General features: G+C 37.9%; 1 long non-coding RNA gene across 1 annotated transcript; it reads right to left on the reverse strand.

Moving 5' to 3' along the window:
• Positions 1-15,627: 15,627 nt before the first annotated feature.
• Positions 15,628-22,451, reverse strand: LOC139615113 (uncharacterized). The gene is made up of 7 exons (XR_011687231.1): positions 20,893-22,451; positions 19,920-20,102; positions 17,487-17,631; positions 17,288-17,405; positions 16,479-16,890; positions 16,185-16,343; positions 15,628-15,727 (listed from the first exon to the last, which is right to left on the reverse strand). It is a non-coding gene; the product is annotated as an uncharacterized lncRNA (long non-coding RNA).
• Between the last annotated feature and the right edge of the window lie 1,427 nt (positions 22,452-23,878).

Raw genomic sequence — 23,878 nt, forward strand, 5'->3', positions numbered from 1 at the left:
AACAAACAGTGAAGATAATGTTCTGAAAAGTAAGGTGGTATTAAACCCGCAGTCATTGATATCGTGGGTAATTCACATGTAAAGAATTAATTTATTTGTGATGTTAGACGGAAACATGCCAACATTCAGTTTGAAGCTTTAGAGCCTAAAGGCACATTGGAATCAACATTAACATCAACATAACCAGGCAAAAATATTAAGTTTAAATTGTCTTTTAGGCCTTTTTAAGATATGGATGCTGCCTGTGACAGATAACAACAACTAAAGTACCAGGTAAAGTTATTACGTTTACTTTCTCATATGCCGCATATTTATACGCCATGTCTTCTTTAAAAAAAAACAAAAAAAAAAAACAATCAAAACTGTATGTATAACTTTATGTATAAACTTTATGTCCTGTCATTCTTAGCCCTCTTTTTATTTTTCACTGTTCTCCACAGCTATATGCAACAGTCAGGACTGGATGGGTGTATTATAACAAGCCAAACCTCCACATGTCCTGTTCCCTCCAATCTCTGCCTGTCAGGAGAAAACATTTATAGTAGAGTAAATCAAACATCTATTAATTATTTGACTGATTTTTTTCAGTCTTACCACTTTGATTTTCGGTTTTATTTGTATTTACTTGCTTACTTAATTGTATTTAATGTTGTCAGTAAAATTTAGTGCAAATACATGAAAGTGAAGCTGTTATTTGTTACCACTGGAAAAAACGCCATGGCAGCAACGCCATATCCAGGTCTTATTATACATCCATGCTTTCTACTTCCTATTTCCTGTTACATCAAAGATGACGCATTTCTAGTTAAAACAATATACATTTCCAAATTATCTGCCAAAAATAAACCCTTTTTTTCTTTTTAACTAAATATTGCTTTTAAGCCTACAGGACAACACCAGTCCATGGCCTAATGAGCCTATTAACTGGTTTTAGAACTACCAGTAATCAGGAAACATGAGGAAGTTAAAGTTTAATAATGATATTCAGTCTGACTCCCACATTTGTTAATGTCCAGAAACTAAACAGTTATAACAGAATGTCCACAGATGGTTATCACCTAAAATAAACAATCTATTCTTTTAGGTGAAACTGATTAAATTATCACATATCTGACACTGTCAATATAATTATTGTATATATAATTCTATCAAAGGCTTTAAAAAAAAAGTTTAATCAGACTGAAACAAAATGGCGAGAGTGGGGCAATAGTTTCACCCTTCAAAGGTGGGTCACTGATGGGAGTCATACCGTCCTCTGCATCAGGTCTCAGAAACTGTTGTTTGTTGGGGCTGTGAAACCAACAAACACAGCATCTTTAACATGCCAACATCATACTTAAGGACCCCTTGCAATGCTGAATGTGTAAGTTTGACTCAAAAATGTCCATCACAAAAAATCTGACTCAGATCAACATTTATGTGAGCCTTGTAATTGTGATCTTGATAAATGCTTGTTCACTTGTATTTAGATTTACTGCTTGTGCAGGTTTTTCTGTGCCTGGCCCTATAAGGAGCAGAGCACTTTCCTTTTAAAATGCCTTTGTGGGCAGTTTCTTTCTGTTTAAATATTAGTCAGTTTCAAAGAAGGGAATATTTACATGTTTATCATCCAACCCTAACAGTATGTGTTTTTATGTTGCCTCTTGAGAGGTTAAATTTAATTAATTTAAATCTAAATGACTTTAGAGTCCTTATTTATTCATAATAAATACACACAAACAAAGGTATCAAAGGTAGCTGCTGGAACCTCATGCCATGTGGGGTTGGTAGAGAGTGAGTCTCTTTGTTTAGGCCAGTTCATGTAGTCTACAGGGTACCAGGTTAAAAGACAGGGTTAGCTGCATGCAAGTCCTAGTAGTGATGGCGAAGTGAAGCTTTATGAACCAGCAAAGCTTTCAGCACAGTTGCAGCAAAAAATGGTTCATTACTCGAAGCTATTCAAATAAGTGCTCAATGAGGCCATCTGCTGGTCAAAGTGAGGAAAAGCACTTTGTTGCAAAACGTTTCACAACTGGACCAACACATGAATTGCCTTGAAGCAAAAACAAATAAATTGATAGATGAGTACATGAATGGATTAATGAATAAATCAATATATAAATAAATAAATCTGTTCCATTACATTCTTCAAGTAACTAAAAACACACATAACATTTTGCATTGTGAATTCATAAAAAAACTCGTACATTGAGGAACTAAGAAGAATGGAAAACATTCAGCAGAAGGGACACAGGTTGGATTACCCTATATTTGTACTTGGTTCCTAAAATTATAATCATTGCAAATGAAATAATTTTTAAAAACTACATCTCATCCTGAGTATTATGTTTTGTTAATTTGTTTAAATAAACTGAATTTTGAAAGCTCTGTGGAGGACTGGTTAAGTGATTGCACTACAGCATAGGTTCAATTCCCACCATTAAACTATGATGATTATGCGGTTTACTTTTATCAATTCCAAGAGAGAAAATTCTGAATTGCAGCAACACTTTATATAAATGACACCTCACACAATTTTCACAAACTCAATGAGCCTACCTTTATTTCGTAGGCCACTGACATTATGAACCCATAATGTCAGTGAAGTCTGTGTCCCAATGAAATTCACAAGGACATTGCTGGAAAATTGTCAGCCTCATACCTTGCATTCAGGTGAGTTAGTTAAAAGGTTGTTTAATAGGTCCCTTAATAGGCCTACCCAGAGGACTAGGCTAGGTATATAAGCAGCACCCTACATCCTAAGTCCCAAGGAGCACACATCTCAAGTCCCAAGAATGGCATGTCCTTTCCTCGAGGAGGAGCCTATTGATGAAGGCGCTCAGATTTAAAACAAGCATTTGATCAACCTGCTCCAAGGGTCTTCAGAGACTGGACTAACCCACTGGCCTTCTCTGATGAGTACCTGTGGGAGAGGTACAGGTTCACCAGGCCAAGTATAGTTTATCTGCGCCGTCTTCTCGAGACACAGATCAGAAAACAGGCTTGACGTAGCCAGGCCTTGAGCACCGTTCAGTCAGTTTGTATAGCTCTGCGATTCTTTGCATCAGGGACATTCTTACATACTGTGAATGATGCAGAAGGTCTGTCCAAAGCAACCATATGCAGGGAGATAAGTAGGGTATACCTTGCCCTGAAGTGGTTCCTCAATATTATCACTTTCCCTGGCCATCTGAAACAGAATGGATCAAAGACACTTTTTTATTCAATTGCAGGTATGCGACAATTAAAATAATGTATATGACAATGTAGCCCACATGTTGAAATAGGGCGAAATCTTGGACATTGGGTAATGTGGGACACCTATGTAAATTCAGTGTATTACTTGATATCACAATAGACCAAAAATGTCCCAGATATCCTCAATTCACCCTATCTCTATCAGATGTTCTAGGCGCAATAGATTGCACCCATGTGCGCATCCAGACCCAACCTGGACCTGTTGAGGCAGAACCGGAAATCTTTCCATAGCCTAAATATACAGGTATTTACAAGGCCAGCTGTGCATACAGTGCCAAGCAGAATAGCTATATTTGTGTGAGACATGTGCATCTCAATAGATCAAACACATTGGACACTTATTTGGATTTAAATCCTTTTATGGACATGACCTCGTTGGCCTTACACCAAGTATATACAGCACAGATGATTCACTTCTACCTTATGAGAACAGACTAGACACACAAATGAGGGATTTTCTTGATTAATCACATGCATCATAGCATAAACAGCCACTGCCATTCTACCAAACAAATTGTCACTTCAATCCCCTCTCCATGTTGTCACATGGTCTGTGGAGAAAACTGCCTGATAGCCAATATTGAGGCAAAATGTCCTGGCTCTGCCCATGATGCCAGCATTTTCAGGGCATCAGAACTGTCTCGGCAGTTGGCACAAGGTAAGGAGAACATGGTTTAATTTGAGGTTTAACCTTACGTTAACTATAAAACACAAGTATTTAATAATCGCTTTATATTCTGTAGGGGAATGTAATAGGATTTCATTAGGCGACTGGAGCTACCCTTGTCTGCCCCACCTTTTAACACTCTATGCAGACCCTGTAAAGGAGGCAGAGAGAGCCTTCAATCATGCCGACTCCAAGACCAGGGCTAAGATTGAAATGACTTTTGGACTGCTCAAGTCAAAATTTTAATGTCTTGAGAGCCTCAGAGTTGCTCCAGACAGGGCATGCGACATTTGTGTGGCTTGTGCAGTCTTGTACAATGTTGCCATATTACGCCGAGAGAGAACGCCCATCATTCTACCAGAGGACCACCGGGAGCAGATTGACCCTGTGGCCCTTCAAGATGCAGATGGAAGAGCAGTGAGGGATCTTTACAGAAACACTTATTTTCAGTTAAACCTGCATTTAAGTGAATGCAATTTTATTTTTGGTCTGAACCTTTCAAGTTTTCATTTAAAAGAATGTCCGAGAGACAGATTTGTTTTCATTAAGTGCATTTTTATTTAATCATTTTGTCCAAGCTGTGAAGACAAAAAGAAATGATTAAAATCCCCGTTTTTCATTGCTGAGACCACTTCTGTTGAGATGTATAACAGAACACCACAATTAGACAAACCAGTTAGAGTAATTCAGTGGGCTGCATAAAGCTTAATAAAGTGGAATGCGACCTTACTCAATCATCACAACTGCATACTGCCATATTCGAACATGAAGGTATTTGAACCTGGGGCGTACGCATGGCATGCATACACACTACCCCACACCTGTCCATTTCCATTACAAATAACTGTCACCTTACAATTACAACACATTAAGCTTGTTATATTCCATATTAAAATACAAGAACGTACACATTTAATCGGTCCGCAATTATTTTACCAGGCCACCTCCCTGGTTTTGTTGAGTATTGCTTTTTTTTGTAATTGAGTCCTTATACTCTTCATATAATTCCAGGAGTTGCATTTGCTCCGTGGATGAGAAGTAGGTTGCACACACTTTCTGAGTCAGCGTATCCACATTCAGTGTCCTGGGCTGCTCATATACCTTGTGCGCGTGTGTAATGCATGATTAGCTTAACCTGGCTTGAGTTAACATTAATGAGGTGCGGCTGAATTGTGTTAATGGAACAGCTTAAGCCTCAAGTGAAAGTTGGCATTACTTCGAACAAGGCGTAGTCAATTAAGCGCCGCTTTCGTTAGCAACGTTGATGGAATACTCCCCTGCAATTCTCAAAAATGCACACATATTTGCTTGTAGCAAATCTGTACAGACTGACAATGTACTGCGGGTCAGGAGGCTATGTGCAAAACAATGTAAGAAGTGTTCTATCTGGATCAGATTTTGAAGCAGTCACGTGGATGTGTGTGAAATGAACCTTCGGGTGTCATTGGTCACCTGATTTTGACAGAACGAATCAAGCCTTGATACAAAGCTTCATTGAAAATAGATTCATTTTTTTTGACACATGCATCACAGTTTCTGTGCCACAGGTAACATCACCAAGTCCTAGTACTGGGATTTAAGCAGACATCACAACAACAAAGCCTCGATACATTAACCTATTCAGTACATGTGCATCGACAAAGGTTAACAGTCTTGTCCTTTGCCATGCTGTCCTAGGTTAGGTTAGGTTGGCCCAGTCTTTGGAACAAAAGAAAGGTATTTTCCAGTGTGCTACTTTTTAAGTCCTGTGAGATTGTGGATCTGTTCCACTAATGGTTGCCAGATTTCTGAAAAAACAGGACATGGATTGGAGAGCCAGACAAAAAGACAAGTAAGAGTTTGGATAGTAGCTGATAGAAGGATGGTCTCTCTACCCCCCTTCCTGTCAGTCTCCACTGATCTGGAATGACACGAATTCTGTTTCCATCCTGTCCCAAAAACCAAAGATGTCATCCAGGTAACGGAAATAGAGAAGTGGTTTTATTGCTGTTTTGGTGAATGCTGTGTCTTCCCAGTTTGCTGAGTATATGTTGGCATATGATAGTATTTGTGACCCATCACACATTGGCACAGCTGGAGATAGTGGTTATTATTAAATTGAAAATTGTTTCTGAGTAGTGTGAGCTATAGCATAATGTAAATTTCTCCACATGATTTTTCTTATGGCTGCGAGGCCAAGTGGTGTTTCTATATTTGTGTATAGAGAGTCTATGTGTATGGGGAAAAGGAGAGTGCTGCTGGGTACTTGGAAATGTTTCATTTTATGTAACTTCAGTGGATTTTAGAAAGTGGATTAATGAAATGGTCTATGTACTCTATTGTTCTATAAGATTCTGAACCACAGTCGCTGACAGCCAACCGAGACAACAAATGGTATCCATGGCCATCCATGTCTCAGGAGGCTTGTAGTTTTAGGGAGTAGATGGAAGAGGCGGGACCTGGGCTCATCTGGACTCAGTCCAAATAACAAATTTATTTTGGTATATTATTGCCTGATTATTGCCTTTGTTTCTAATTGTAATGAGTTTGAAAATGGTTTGTAATAAGTTCTGTTATTTAACTGTCTGCCTAACTGTTTGCCTCTAATATGTAGTTGTTCCCATCCTATAAGACATTTGTCCCCCTTTATCTGATGGTTTAATGACTATGTGTTTGTTATTACCAAGTGATTTAATAATCTGTTTTTGTTCTTGACTTAAGTTTTGTTTTCTATAAGGGAGGGGGTGCCATCTCGTCAATGACAATCACTTACACACAATGGCAAAGATCAAATTTCTAAACTTAAGTCCCTTTGTTGTAAACATTTGACCCAATTCTAAATGTTTGATTGAAATGTTAGATGTGAGGAATGTAATACAAAATATTGAAAATATAAAAAAATATATAAATACATACAATACAATATGAATATTTACACTGTGCAAAATAATAGGAATGTGCAATATTTCTGTGGGGAAGCAGCGGGGGTCAGTGACAGTGGGGCTCTCTTAGCCTTGTTGATAAGGCTACAATCTTTACTGCGCACCTCAGGATCCTGGAGGGATAGTAGATTGCAAGCAATCCCCTTCTCAGCAGAGCAGATGATACACTGCAGTCTGCTTTTGTTCTTCACAGTGGCAGCAGCGTACCATATGGTGATGGAGAAGGTGAGGATGGACTCGATGATGAGGTGTAGAAGTTCACCATCATTGTCCTTGGCAGGTTGAACTTCTTCAGCTGCATCAAGAATAACATTCTCTGCTGAGCTGAGGTGGAAGAAAAGATAAAGATATACTGTATTTTGCTCATTTTGGATTAAAACATTCTGGTATGTGTGGAAGCACTGCAACTGATCACAACTCTCACTGTGGGTCTGAGGGCACACATACCTTGTTCATGGGCTGTTGGTAAAATTGTCTTCTCAAATGCTCCTCTGGTCTTGATGGCTCTTGCTCCACTTCGAATCCTTGATAGTCTTTATCCTGCATGAGTTCTCTGCCCTGCCTTTCAACCTCTGCAGAGGAGCTTGTCTCCAAGTTGTCATATGCCTCTCTCCTTTTACTTTTCTTTGCTGCATATGTCGAAATTGCCATTGTTGTCAATACTCTGCCCTTAGAGTGTGTCCTCTACTGGGTCCTCCGCTGTGTAATGCAAAAGATTACTAAATACAAGTTGATGGATACAACATTGTCAATAGGTTTGGCATTCATTTAGCTTGGTAAAAGCTTTTGGCTGTGTTGGCATCATGACACATAAATGTTGCAACACTGTCATAGGTTTTACGTCCCAGTTGCTGCTTGGCCTAGAGGGATAAATAATGTAAAAAAAGAAAAATACACAAGAATAAAATGCGTGTTAAAGTAGACAATTGAAAGTTGTTGCATGTTGAATGTGGGGGCAGTCCCTAAATTCATCCCTTCCCAGGCCATTGGAATTGTGGAAAAAGATAGATGCCTCTGACCCTACTTCAATTTTTTCTTGAAGTTGGTTTTAACTCCGCAACCAGGTGTACACGTTCTGATTGAGGGGTACAGCTGCTTGCCCATGGTACCTTTGAGTCTTGTGCTGTCCAGCCTATTAAATCAAGAGATGTGGCTTTTCTCTCCAACCGATTAAACAATGTATAGCCTCTTGGATCACTTAGATTTTTATTATCATGTTTGTACTTACACAGATGATGTGGACACTTGGCTTAGTTTTTTCTGCCATCTCAACCTCCTCAGTAGTCATGTTGACGACGACACCGTTTTGATGGCCAGTTATTGCAATAATGGGACTGTTGGGTGGATTACCCAACAGTCCAAAAAACTATTTTAGTGTTGCTCTGTTCTCTCAGTTCTTCTCGATTCTCAGTTCTCAGTGAAAGCACTGTATCCATTAATTTGCAATGGTGATGTTGTTTCACTAAGGACCACACAGGGACTGCACAGTGACCACACAAGAGCCACAATGCATCCCAGTATTCTTCCACAGAATTTGAAATACATCCTAGTCATCAGACTGACAAATATCTAAAAACCCAGTTCCTACATGTAAGACCTTGTAATGTAAAAATCTGCAGGGCTTTATTTAACCCACAGCTCAAGTCTGTATAATCCCTCTTCATTAAAATATAAATTGTATTTAAATATCAAATAGTTGAAATTTAAATACAATTCATGATACACTTTACTTACTTTTTATGATGTGATGTGGAGGTTCGCATCTTAAACTTACCAGACTTGGATCAGCGCATGATGAGCTGGTGTCCAACTATGTCCCAGCAAACGTTTCTGTTATTTCTTCCCAGGATGTTACAAAAACATCCTTTTCAGAAACGCCAAAGACGGGTATTATGAAGTTTCCCTTCACAAGTAGTTGTAGCAAATGTTTGTCAGTGTATGCTCAAAACACACAAGTGTTGTTTTTGAGGCACTTTTCACTCAGACTGAATGATTTTGAATTCACTGTGTTTTTCAACTGCCTTTTCGAACCAGCAGGTGTCAAAAACTAATATACTGGAAAAAGATGAAGAAAAAGATAGTTTAGTATTACATTTGTGATCTACTGTCTCAAAACATCAAGAAAGATTGTTTTGAGTTACTGGTGGCACACTAAAAATCAACTCATTAACAAGTTCAACGGTTATTTCTCCCCAGAATGTAACACGAAATGCTTTTGCTTTGCAGAACTGTGAAAGAATGAGATAATAATGAGATAATATGAAACCACACAAATCACTCACATTCAGTAATTTTGAGTTAATTGTGTTCTAAAAGTACTGCTTCATACCTGCAGACCTCGGAAACTCAAAAACATCACACAAATCACACAACTATTGATTCTGACCAGTATTTATCACAACTTAGTGATTTTCAAATCACTGTCTCCTCAGACTAGTGCTTCACACCTGCAGACCTCAGAAACTCAAATACATCACACAAATCACACAACTGACAAGCATTCATTCACATTCAGTACTTTTAAATTGACTGTGATCAAAAAATACTGCTTCAACCCTCAGAAACTAAAATACATCACACAAATCACACAACTATTGATTCTGAACAGTATTCACTCAAATTCAGTAATTTTAAGTTGACTGTGTTCTAAAAATGCTGCTTAATGCCTGCAGACCTCAAATACATGAAGAAGAACATATAGTTTTATTCAAAATAGGGGAGAAAATAGATTTAACTGTTAGCGGACATTCTGTATTTTTGGTTGTTGACTGAGATTCTGTTTCTGGCTTGTGTGTGTGTTCTTTGTTTCTGACTCTGTGCTTTGTCATATGGAGTCCATCTGATCTTGGGGGGATATACGGAGATTGGGCTAGATGTTCACTCGCTGAGAGCTAGAATATACTGGAAGTTCTTGCTAATTTTAAGAGATGGAGCAAGGGGGGGGATACCCCACATAGAATGCAAATAAGATGGCTCTCCCTAATAGGAGGAGTGGTGAGGGTGCTCTCTCCCTTCTCTTATTGTAAGGTAGTGCAATGTTAGATGGTAGGTCATTATGATTTGGTTCTGATAGAAGTTTTTAGGATATTTGAATCACTGTATAGTAAAAAGAGTACTAGGAAATACAGCTTGTGGATAATAATATACTATTGGAAGATTTAAGATGTTATTAGAGTGAAACAAACTAAAATTTCTAAATTGATAATGAAATCATAACTTGGTGTTTATTAATAGTTGTAGTTTAAAAGAAGGAAAACATCTGGTGTAGATAAAAATGAAGTGTTGGCAGATAATGTGCATAAATCACACTGAATTGTTTATTGTGTTGTATATAAGGACCTAGTGGGTTCATAAGATACTGAATTTTTGTCTGTTTTCTCTTTTTCTTCCTTTATCCTCCTATGGTGTGTGAGAGTGGGAGGAGGAGAGAGAGGAGACGGAGTGCGTCTGAATTGGGATCTTCCAAAGCGCAGACGCCAGTGCATTACACGGATTGAGGCTTGCTGACGACAGAGTGTGCAGCTCCTGAGTCCAGTCTGATCAAGGCTAGTTCGGTTTTATCCACAAACTCTTTTAACAAAAACCTGCATTTTAAACATTTGTGTGTACACTCATTTATAGCTATTGTTGTTGATACACATTTAGTTTGTCATAAGAACATTTCTCAATTTGGGGTTAAGAGAATACATCCATCTGTCTACATATACAAAAGATAATACATGCTGTAGTCATTTAGAAGAGAGGCTTGGCAGCAGACTGACCAGTTAATGCATTTAATTAATTAATGGAGTATAATTATTTGGTTTAAACACTATTGAGAGTTACAAATGAGAGTTTTATTGTCTGTGTATGGTTTATTCTGATCTGATCTGCATTGGGGATTAAATATTGAGATTATTTGATGATTTTAAAAATGAATGGAGCATTGGGTGATAATTTGGTGATTGATTTGTTACGAAGGGGAACACGATTGGTGATAGTTTGCCCCTTGTTGGAGTGTGTGACCTTTTAAGCTTTTATATAGGATTGGACTTTCTTTTTATTTATAGGATATTTGGGGAAGTTTTACTTAAAATTTGATAGATTGTTTGTGTGTTTAGCCAATAGCATATGTGGACTCACTGGTTGTGATTTTGGTTTATATTAATGTCTTTTGATTCCTTTGAAGTTGGCAAATTTATTTCATTTTACTTTTGTTGACTGTGGCAAAATAGTGGCTTATAACTTTTAATTAGTCTTAATAATTAGTCTTAATTTACAATAAGGGAACATAAGAGAACCATTACAATGTTGAAAATGGACACTAAAATTCCGAAAGTAATTACTCCTGTTAATAGTAATAATAATAATTCTGCTAGTACAGAAGAATAATCCCTTAATTAAAGGCATTGCAAAGATGTCAAAGAAATGGCATAAGCGCTGGCCTGAAATTGACCAACCATGGCCAGTGGAGGGGACTCTTAAACCAGATGTAATTAAAACAATGCAGGTGCTTGTGTCCACATATAAGATGGATCAAAAGAAGGGTAAAAAGGGGGTTAAAACGTAAAGAAAAGAGACAAATAGAGCATGGCATTCTCCAGTTGTTTGAAAATGAGGGACAGAAATTGATAAAAGCTGTAAAAGATAAGAGAGATACAAGTGCAGAAGAAATAGGAAAAAATGCAAAAGACAAGGTGTTCGTGAAGGTGTTTAGGAGGAAGTGGTGATAGAAGGCGAACTAGTAGAACAATATCCATTTTGAATATTGTTAACAAGACTATTATAGTCTTAACATTTATTTCTGTTATTATTTTATTGTTAGTAGTTTCTTACTATAGAGTGGTATGATTAAAGGGGGGAAATGGAAAAGGTGATTTATAACTAGGAATAATGTGAAAGTATGATATTGTGAATTTCACATCTACTTATAAGGTGGTAATCTGTATTTGATGTTTCAATTTGCATCTGTTGTTTTTGCAAAGATACTGTTTGGTGTTTTCTTTTCTGTCCTCCAAGAACGATATTGGGGAAGACCACTTTGAGGGTGGTTGGTTGTTCAGGGATCCCGATGTTCTGAAGGGATTCAGACACTCAAACATGGACAATAAAAAAGGACTGGCCAGATTTAAAATGACATCGACACTACACTGAGAGTCGACGCTGCTGAGGAGCTGCAGTGTGATACATTTTTCTGTCTTCTTTTACATACATTTTTATAATATTGGATTTTGTTCAATTATATTGTAATCTGTGATAGTGATAAAGGACATTTATATAAGAGTGATAATTTTAGCCAAACTATTATGTCTTGCTTAGTTTTTGAGTTTCTTTTTTACATGAGTAAAACTTGATTTTTTAAACATTTTCTTTGTTTTAATTGAATGATGTTTTCTGATATTGAGTAAATATACTGGGATCTCAGATGTTTTCTTTTTTTTCAGGGATGCTTAGGGATATTGGTGCTAGGTAGGGAAAGGTCCATTGGAAGGTGCGATGGATCGACCAGCCTGAATTTGGACATTGTTTAGATTTTATTTTCTGAGGTTTCCATATGTATTTACTTAAGTCATATCCCTACACACTTGTAAAAATTCCTACTTTTTAATTGGTCTGGAGTACTATATGTGGTCGCCTAAGGCAGAGGGGCCGTGAGAGAATTTTCCTGTCTAGATTGTTTGATGGACATTTCAGGATAGATGGCTGCCTGACAGGTTTTTCACTCTCACACTCCACAAAGTTGCTGAATTGCTAAGGTTATTCTGTAGGAGGAACTGTTATACTTGTTATAACTGCAAGCATGTATGTGTTATTCTTTGATTTTTCGAGACTCTGCGTAGTCTTGAAGGGGGGAAATATGTAGTATCTGAAGTTCTATATGTTATGTAAATTTATGGGTTTGGTATGTTTAGCTAGGAGTCCCCTGCTCAAAAAGATTTAAGGGCCTTAGCCAGAAGGCTCTAGGGCAAAAAGATTTAGGGGCTTTGTCTAGGGGTTTCTAGATCAAAAGGTCTAGGTGTGGATGGGAGATACATTACTCCCTCATCTTATGTAAGGAAGCCCTTTTTCTTTAATTTAGGAACCATATGTTTTACCTTAGGTTCACGAAAACAACCATGAGTTGGGGAGTTAGAGCAGTTATTAAGAGGAGATTCATATTGGCTTCGACTCCTCTCTCAGGCAACCCAGGGTACTTGATTTGGACTTCATCATCATCACATCATTGCTATTTAAGAAACAACAGTGATCAGTATTCAGTCAGTCTGAATGATTTTCTGTGCAATGTGACGGAAAATAATAAATAATAAGTCAAACCTGCCGCCCTCAGAAACTGAAAAGTTTCACAAAGACCGCATAACTGTTGTTTCTGATCAGTATTCACTCAATCTGAATGTTTTTCTGTGCAATGTGACCGAAGAGCAGTACTACATACATGCCGACCTCAGAAACTGAAAAGTTTCACAAAGACCGCATCACTGTTGTTTCTGATCAGTATTCAGTCAGTCTGAATGGTTTTCTGTGCAATGTGACCTAAAGGCAGGGAGTCATGCCTGCCGACCTCAGAAACTCAAAAGTTTCAAAGACCACATCACTGTTGTTTCTGATCAGTATTCACTCAATCTGAGTGATTTTCTCTGTAATATGACTTAAAGCAGGGAGTCATGCCTGTAAATCTCAGAAACCGAAAAGTTTCACGAAGACCGCATCACTGTTGCTTCTGATCAGTATTCACTCAATCTGAGTGATTTTCTGTGCAATATGATCTAAAAGCATGGAATCATTCCTGCCGACCTCAGAAACTGAAAAGTTTCACAAAGGTCGCATAACTGTTGTTTCTGATCAGCATTCACTCAATCTGACTGATTTTCTGTGCAATGTGACCTAAAAGCAGGGAGTCATGCCTGCCAACCTCAGAAACTGAAAGGTTTCACAAAGACCGCATCACTGTTGTTTCTGATCAGTATTCACTCAGTCTGAATGATATTCCCTGTAATGTGACTGAAAATCATGGAGTCATGTCTGCAAATGTTAAAAACTGAAACGTTTCACAAAGACTGCATAACTGTTGTTTCTGATCAGGATTCTCTCAATCTGACTGATTTTCCCTGTAATGTGACCGAAAATCATGGAGTCATGCCTGCAAATCTCAGAAACTGAAAAGTTTCACAAAGATCGCATAGCTGTTGTTCAGTCAATCTGAGTGATTTTCTGTGAAATGTGACCGAAAATCAGCACCGTAAAAAATAAAGGGCTATGAAAACTCAAAAATTCTCGGTAACTGGCTGCAATAGATTTTTGCATTTTGAGTCCAAGTAAAAACTCTCAAGTTTTGAAGAAAACTACATACATTTACAAATTATCTTTTGTTGAGATAACATTTAAATTAACTTTGAGATAACTTCAAATTTAGATTTAGATTTGAATTTTTAACACTTAAAATTCAGCAGTCTCAACTAATTCTTTTTGTTTCAGAAAAGTTACCTTTCAAATGCATCAAAACTCAACATTTTGAGTTGTACTTATAAATACTCTCAAACATGAGAAGTTATGGCAACTAAAACTTTTCTATTATGCCTATATATGATACAAATACAAATAATACTAGTTCAGTAAAACATGTTTATTGAAACATTAAATACAACATTCCACACTTGTGTGGACATGTTAAAAGAGTCCAAACCACAACACAGTTCAAAAGCACTGTAATAACAATCCCGAGCTTAGTAACACCATGATAAATAGTGCAAATATGCAGCAGAATGAAATCTCTATCTACCAATACAGGTGCAAGTACACTGCGCACAAACAAAAAGATGCAGACTGAGCCTAAAAACATCCTGGTTTGAAGAAACATGTTAAAACTGTCTAAACTACAACACAGTTCAAAAGCACTGTAATAACAATCCTGAGCTTAGACATTACTTATACATGGCAGTTTTAGCTTCAGATGATCTCCTAACGTGAACATTTTTAATCGAGTGAAAAAAAAGTTATTTTCTTAAAAAAAAAAAAATCCCATCTTTGTAGAACTGTAGGAAAATAACCCTGACAGGGATGAGTCCTTTGCTTGCAAAACAGGCCCAAAAGCCAGCCAACATAACTAAAAAATAACAAAAAATAGAATGTAATGTAAATAAAAAGATGGGCTTGTGGCTAAGAGTGAGGCTTTGTTTTCAGGCTCTGCACACGCTGTGAACAAGTGGGTGTAAGCTCCATAAAGATGTGCTGCACTGTTTTTAATACAAGTTTGTCCCTGCTGGAAGTGATGTAAATCAACCCCTGGAGCAACTTTAGCCATAGCCTACAGTAGGAGACAGTCTTGTGTCTCAGCCTGAGTAAACCTGTAGTTTACGGTTCCTGTACTATACAGTTTTTTGCCTGTGATCCTGATTGCTATTCCTTTGTAGATGTGCTGTAGTTGTGAGACTACAAGTGTGAAAGAGGAACTATGATTTTTGCCTAAACTTTGTTTAATTTTTACCTTAAAGGTTGAATATGGAGAATATTTATTAAAAGCTATATTTTTTCAAAAATAATACACCCACGGTGCTTTTAGAGGGGTGCAGAATAATTGTGGCTCATTTCTCCGCTGTTTTCCGTCAGCAGCACCACTGCCATTCAGGTGAGAACTGCTCAGAGCAGGATGGTGCTACTGGGCCATGTAACTCAGCTTAATGGCTAAAATATATGGAATGTTGTTGATGAATACAGTTTTTTGGGAGCTACAATCCAGGGTGTGGATATTTCATCTTTTCAATTTTCTAAAGCAATATGGCATAGAGAATTATACATAATATGTGCATGATAATTAACATTCTGTATTCACCAGGCATTTCAGGAAAAGCTTCTCTAAAGTGTCACGGAGAAAAAGAGGTAGACCTTCTAGACATGCTGTGCTTCGATACATTGTGATGTCAGATGTCTGGAAATTGGACAAAGGAAAGACATAGGACATTTGGTTAAAAACAGTGCAGCTAAGATTTATTTGACACTAGTTTAACATGTCTTATGATAAAAAATATAAATAATAAAAATCCCCAAATATGAAAATCAAAGTTCATACTTAAATCAGGTTCTGTTACAACTACATAGAACAATGACATGTTAATAAAATGATTCAGCATCACTCTGTTAAGCTTTCATTAAATTAGCTAAAGAAACCTCAACCACTAAAGTGTAATCAATAATTGGGTTCAAGCCTAACTCGAATAATCCCCTCCCCTCTCTTTTGGAACCAGCTCTCAACCTGGGCCGAAAAAACACTCTCTCCACTTTTCAGAACCGGCTCAAAACCTTCCTCTATGAGCTTTTCATAAGGGCTGGCTCAGGTAACCCTGAACCATAATCAAAAATAAATTATGTTTATTACATGAATTCACCTGTTCATCAAGAACATCCAAGAGGCTCTCCATGTCTTGTCCTAAGGCCCCTTCCCTGGCACAATACAGTTTGAGTAGTCGAGGACAATAGGTGTCTAGGTCTGCTCTAAATGTCCCCAACAGGTCCTTGGTAGTTACATGGTAGAACTCGCTGCAAATCTGTGGAGCATGAAAGAAACAAAAAAAAAAAAAAAAATGCACACAAAAAAACAGCACACATAAATTCAACCAAACCAAGCAATAGTTTTGTGATATCAAATAGTTAGCAACTTTTTCACACACACATTTACTTACCTGTTCCTTAAGAAACAGGGCAGGCCATCTCTCCTGGATTTCCGTGACCATGGGCTGCACCTCAATAATCTCCTTTCTCCTGAGGGAAATGTGAGTTCCATCTTCTGACTGATAAGTTCCATGTCTTTCCACTTCTTTTTGGTTTCATCCACCAGAACACATCTTTCATCTTCTAGAGTGTCATCATCAAAATTTTCTGGATGATCAGGCAAATGATTGACTTCGCCTCGCTTGGTTTTTTCAAGGAAAAGCCACCTTCATCAGGATCTTCAGACTGCCCTCTTCTCCTGTTTACACTGACCTCATGACAACCAGCCTGTCGTAGCTTTGCTCGGTAATTCCCAAGCTTGTACTTGATGCTTGTTGTCCAGCCATCATATCCTGTTCCACTACCAGGCTCCTTGAGGCATGGCTGTTTGCAGACAAGTGCAGAAGCAACTGATTCAATTTGACTTTTATCAGGGTAAGCTTTCAGAGCAAACATTTCTTGTGCCAGCTTGTCTAGAATTTCCATTTTTACATCTCTTGTTAGACTCAGACCTTTTCCAGTTTCTTGAAATGTCTCATTTCCCTTACGCAGCTTTAACTCTACATCATATGCAAATGAAGGAACTGGAAAAGGAGAAGGCCACTCTTGATACTGGCTGTATCAAGAGAAGAGATGGACGCTTGACTTGGTGTTTGTGATTCATCACCACTATTCCAAACAATGTGCAAGACAGCCTTTTCTGCAGGCAACTCTACCATATCCATTAAGTTGCAGAGTGCATTCTCAAAGTCTGGATCCTCATATTGTACAGAGAAATCACCTTCGAGTTCAAGTTTTTCCCGTGGCTCATCAAGTAGTTGCCCCATAGATTCAGGGCGTTTAGTCAGCTGAACTTTCCTAATGAGTTTGGGGTTGATGTTTACACGTAGCAACAAAGCCTGTGAAGACAAAGAAAAACATTTTATACACAAGCATGGTCAAACAATAATTCTTGGATCATACACATCTATAGTACATACCATTACATTCAATGCAGTAGACACGCCCTTGAGGTTACCATCAACTTTCCAGCAACTTGGTATAGTTAGGGGCTGGTAGTCATTCAAGTCCTCAGGATCCAGGATTTCAACATCCACACAGCTAGTGTCAATAACTTCGTAAGACCTGTAGTGTTCCATAAACCAGGAGGAGAGCTTTGTGGTTACAAAAAACACTTTCTCAAAGTTGATGACAATGTTCAGAAGTTTGTAAAACTCAGGCAGTCCACTGCATTGCCCAGCAGAAATGATCATGCCTTTTGCATAGTGGGTTCCATGTTAACATCTTTGGTAAGGGATACAGTATCTTGCTGTGGAAACTTGTTTTGAATTGCCATCCTGAGTTTTTCCTCCAATGATGCTGTGTTAACCCTGTCAACACTGGCTGTGTACAGTTTTGGTTTAAACAGACTTTTGCCATCAAGGTAATATGCCATCATTTGTTGATGTTTAGTAGAGAGCGTAAGAAGGATGTTCTTGAAATTGAGAATATCATGCACCACCTTTTTAAAGAAGTTGTGCTTGGACTCAAAGCGCATGGTCCACAAGTCCACTAGAAGTCCAAAGCAACGTATAAGGTGTACATAGTGTTCAATATAGTGATGTTTTGGCAAACACTTGAAGTCAGGAAAAGTGTCAAGAAGCAGCTTGCGATGGTCATATATTTTAGTCTCCAGATAACACAGTATTTCCTCTGATATATTAGTAGAGACAATAATCTCCACAATCTCTTTGCGGTCCATTAATATTTCCCATGAGGGTTCCTTTTCTGGAATACTGCTCCCAATCAAAAGAGGAAGTAAATGTAACAGTGTCCAGTTTTCATGTCCGTTGCCACTGATTCTTCTCTTTCCAAAGCTGGCTTTTGTAATTTGTTTTGGCTTGTTAACCTTATCAGAATGTTTATATGGAAACAGTTTTATGTGGCTATTCAGCCCATCAAATGTAATGAAACCTTTTCTTACCAAATCTTTAAGACACAAATATAACTCTACTGGGATAACACCTTCAAAGAAGTCATGTAAAATATCTGGGGGAAACCCAGTAACAGGATGTAAATGGGACAAATGCTTATGAAGTACACAGGCCTTTTTCACACCATTCACAGTTTGTTTATCACCAGATTCAAGTTCCTCCACAAAGGTGTTGTGCTGTTCCACAGTTCTTAGTTGACAATCCCTTGCTTCAACAGTATTAATTTAATACAATAAAATCGGCAAAAATTTTCAACATTGAATGATTCCTGGAAACCTGCTAGGCTTTGTGCCCCAAGATTATCTGCGCACACACAAAATACTGTCCCCCTCACAAATGTATCTAGTGCCTCCACAAACACCCCATTCGTTTCCAAAAAATTTATATCCTTAATCAGTGGATGAAGAAATGCATCATACCCAAACTGTTTCACATCAACACTCTTTCCAAGAAGAGCCAGTTGTATTAAGGGCAGAGTAGAGCGAAACTTGGCTGGTAAATTCAGCAAAATCCAGTAAACAGCAGTTATTTTATGTATTGTTCTATATGTCCCCAAAGGGTTACATACTTAAAAATGGTCTATATACAGTCCAATAGAAAAACTTGCCTCTTGCACACCCAAAAGTGTATTTTCTTTGTAGTGCTGGCCGTCTTGAAATGACCCATATTGACCTGGTTTGCTTTCTTGATCAAAAACTAACTTCTCTGTAAAATATGAGTCTCTCAATAAACTCTCTAGAACTTGAATAAGTGGAACATAAAACAAAACTATTTTTATGGGTATATTTATATGTGTATTCAGTTGGTGCAATCACAGGGAAGTGCTCGTTAAAATAGATATTCCTCCTGTAATTAGTGGAGAGAGCACCTTTTGCTTCAGTGCTTACAATAAGTGGATTTTTTTTTTACAATTGCGTCATTAATTTCTTTAACAACACAATCATCTACTTGAATGTCATGTTTAGTTAGCACCTCTTTGATTATTTGTAGAGAATGACATTTAGTGAAATGGAGGATGTCATTCAATTCCTCAACAATTGCCTGTAAAGCACTTTTTGAAACATGTAATACAGTTTGCATACGCAGAAAAAGTGATGCAATTTTATGTTCTATAGTGTCAGTGTCTATTATACTCTTCCTCAGCCCTGTCATTTGAATCTTCATCAGTTTGTGATCTCTCACTTTCACCACAGATATCTGACGTCTGGTTCACATTTTCAGGTTCAATTGCACATGCTACATTTTTTCTAACACAAGTTCTAATGTCCTGTTTATGTTTGTGTTTTCTGCTTCTGTGAGACATGAATGTTTTTAAATTGTTAGTTTTAAACTCACACTGCAAAAAAGGGCAATGCACAGTCTGTCTATTTCTTAAATGATGTGCAAGATAGATGAAAAATGTGCGTTGAGTGCAATTTTCTCGGAATTCACAAGACTCACAAAAAAAAGTGCATGTCTCCTCCCTTCTCCTTGTCCTGCAATGTGCTCTTGTAAGATGTGTTTTCAGTTTTCTTTTAAATACAGGGCCAGTTAGCTCCTCCTCCGTGCCTCAGACGATAGTGCTTGAAGAGACCCTCTTGGTTTGTGCAGGCAAAATCACAAAATTTGCACCTCATAGGACAACTGCAACAAGAAATAAAAGTCCAGTTACTTGATAAAATAAACAAATAAAATAACAAAATATACACTCAAAAAAAGTGCAGCATAAAAGACCCTCCGTACACAAACTTGTCAGTCCACCAATTTATCATTTAATTTAATATTTAGATGGTTTCTCTGTTGGTGCTGTCTCATAGTATGTATAGTATGTGTTGTTATACATACTGGTGGTGTAAACTGATTAGATACATGGTTTCATTTTTCATCTCCTACACTTTTCACTCTGGTCCAAACCGCATCACTGACAGAGCGTCATGTTTCCATGACGACCGACCGGAACAAGACGAGCAGTACTCCCGATTGTAAAAATGAGTCTCTAAAGTAACACTAAACTTTAACATCAAAGACATACGTGCGCAGTATACTGGTTATTTGTAGCACTGCTTATTTTGTTTAATAAATGAGCTCCAGTTCAACTGTAGCCGCACTAACGGAGCCAACAGAGCTAACGGAGCTAACGTAGCTAACTGGTAAACAGACGGACATTTTCGGCAGTATGGGAGGCATATCTGATACCGGTATTGGAATCGGAACAACTCTAGTCCGGTCCAGTGACTCTGGCTGTTTAATTTTAACTTGGTAACACGTTTTGAGTTGCTAACAGGCTACCTTGCTAACACGACATACACAACGTGTATGTTAAAAAACATGTTAAAAGGCCAATAAATATATAATAAAATAAAGTATATATAATAAAGTATAACCTACATGCGTGAACCCTGACTTTTAGTACCATATTGAGCATAATACTCACCTTGAGAGTAAAAAATCTCGAAGAGATGTCGGCAGCACATGGACACTGTGGTTGTGATGGAACCTCCGCAGATACGCATTGGAGACCCCCGGGTCTTGTTCTCTAGTTTTCTAGAATTTGTCCTGACCTCAAATGCACAGTTTTGAGGTTTGCTAACTCAAATTATTAAGTGAGACCAACTTTAGCCAAGAAACTTGAAAAAGATAGTTGGAATACATAGGTTGATTAGTTTACAACACAACTCAACCTTTTTTGTTTAGTTAACTGAAAAAATATGGTTAGGACAACAACTTTAAGTTTTCATTTTTAGAGTGAGGGAGTCATGTCTGCCGACCTCAGAAACTCAAATTCTTAACACAAATCACACAACTGTTAATCCTGACCAGTTTTCACTTAATGTTTTGTACTTCACTTTGTCTGGTCAAAAAATTACAATGTACAGGGCGGCCCGGATACTCAAGTGGTTTGGGTGTGTACCACGTGAGTGCAAGACGCTCTTAGCAACCAGACACCTGTTCGACTCTTTCCTGCATGTCATTCTCCTCTCTCTACCCCTTTTCCTGTCAGTTTCCTCTGTTTTATAATTCAGGCACAAAAAAAGCCGCAAAAAATAATAGTAATAATTAAAAAATTACATTACATTCACCATTTTCGTAAAGGCATACAAACCTACAAACCTGTCATTGAATCACGAGACAGTTTCAGAACTACAGAGACACAGAGCAACACACCTGCCTGCATAGCAGCATGGGACTGATTGTATAAATTAAATAATAAAATAATAACTGATTTGTCACTTTCCCTGATGATCTGAATAACTCTCTGCTGCTGTCATGTCTAGAGTGTCTATGGAGCAGCAACGTCATCATTACTTTTTCTAACTGTATTTTTGCATCTCTCATTGCAACGACCATTTGGAAAGGCAATGGAAGGGAAAGAACGCATTAGTCTAAACAAGGAAACATGGCTTTACTAAATACACACTGAATGTTAGGTAACGCAGAAACGAACTTTTGAAAACTTCTCACGGAGCAAATCATTCATTCATTTTTTCCCCCGGTCACGGAGCCAATCCCAGCTGACATTGGGCGAGGGCGGGGTACACCCTCTGACTGTGATGGACAGGAAGAATGTTTTTGGGCATTTTTGCCTTTATTAGATAGGACAGCAGGAAAAAGTCGGGTCGGTCGGGAATCGAACCGGCGACTCCGCTGCAAAAAAAATCAGTCCACTCACTCGTACGCTGCCATACGATGGCACTCAGCCATCAGGTTACGACTATATGCGGCGATATTTTAATATTATTTCATACATTTCTGGATGGTACTTTTTCTTAATTTGGATGATAAGTCTCCTCTGCTTGTCTCTCCCACATCAAAGAATCGCCGCCGCCAGACGACCCAGGGTCACACCTTTTCTTAACGTGGACGGTTAGTCTCTCTCTCCGACATCAAAACATTGTGCCGCCTCTTTGATCCACCTGCCTCACTCCCTGCAGAGCATCCTGCAACCACATGCCCCACATGCCATTCCTATCCGTGCACCGTGTCACCTCACCCTCTGTGCGCTGGAAGTAAATGTAAGTACTAATAGTTAACGATCTTGCTTGTTTAAGACACTTTACTTTCTTACCACCAGAGAATCGGAATGAGATTATGTTAAATATTTATGGAGGAGTGCTAATGTTAGTTAGTTAACTTTTGCCCTAAATTACGGTTTAGCTAGCTAATGTTGGCCAGCTGATAGTGTATCATTTCAAATATGTCTGATCAGTTGTGAGCAGTGAGACAATGGTGGATTTTGCTGTAGAGATGGGGTGATCCGATCACAGGTGGACAGCAGGAAGAACAGGTGACGCACCCAAGAGGCATTGAGACCACATCAGATCATGTCTGTAGCCACAGTTTCACAATGAATCGAGAATATTTTACTCTTTCAAGTGAGTAAAAGCTCATTTAATTTGAGCTGTGCACGGCCGATGATTGCCCAGCTTCTCCGCACCCTCTCTCTCTTTTTTTCTCAGTCTCTCTCTCTCTCTCTCTCTCTCCCTCTCCTCTCTCTCGCTCACACACACACACACACATACATTAACACCGTCTGTCTGACGTTATTGGCAGGTAATGAACAAGGCCATGGAGTTTATTAATGGCTGTGGTGTCCCTATCTAATGTAGTGCATTAAAAGACGTGAGATGTGGGATCCTTCACTTTCCCTTAATAAATAAAATAAATTGAGTAAATAAATAGATATTAACAATAAAGTAAAGTGAAGGGATAAATAAATGAATGAATAATATTTCAAAAGAATATAATAACAGCAATAATAAATTAATTACAATTGTAATGATAGCAATGATCGTATTAATAATGATGAAAAATAGTCATATAAATAATAATTAAATTAGAGAAAAGAATGTAGTAAAGCAATCCAAGGAATCCAGAAATGGATAAAAATAAATAAATAAAAAAATGTAAGTGTGATAGTAATGGTGGGATACATGATTACACAGAAAACTGAGATAGTAATCCTATGGATTCTGTACATATCAATAATAATAATAGTTAGAATGATAATAATAATAATAATAATAAAGAGAGAAAAAAGATAGCAACTTCATTGTGGGAGTTTGTATGTGGAAACCACGCTGGAAGTTGGTAGACAGGCAAAAAGAGAAAGATTAAACAGAATAAATTAAGGGACCACCCAATAGAGAAGTAATAATATTAGTGATAATAGTAATAATAATAATAATAAGTATTAATAGTGATAATGACGTAGAAAATGAGAGGAGGAAAAAATCAGGAATGTAGAAAATGAATGAAGGGTTTCCATGTGGGGTATGGTTCTGATATCGGGCTGTTATTGTGAATTGGATGAATATTCTAGAGAGATATATTCCAAGAGTATGTTTTTCCAGAATGCTGTGTGGATGGTGTTCCTTCATTTCCAATTCATGAGGATAGTCTTCTTAGTGATGGCTAGGGCA

Source organism: Trachinotus anak, unplaced genomic scaffold (genome assembly GCF_046630095.1).
Source record: "Trachinotus anak isolate AG129_WGS33_773 ecotype Australia unplaced genomic scaffold, CSIRO_AGI_Tana_v1 ptg000042l, whole genome shotgun sequence".
Classification (NCBI taxonomy): domain Eukaryota; kingdom Metazoa; phylum Chordata; class Actinopteri; order Carangiformes; family Carangidae; genus Trachinotus; species Trachinotus anak.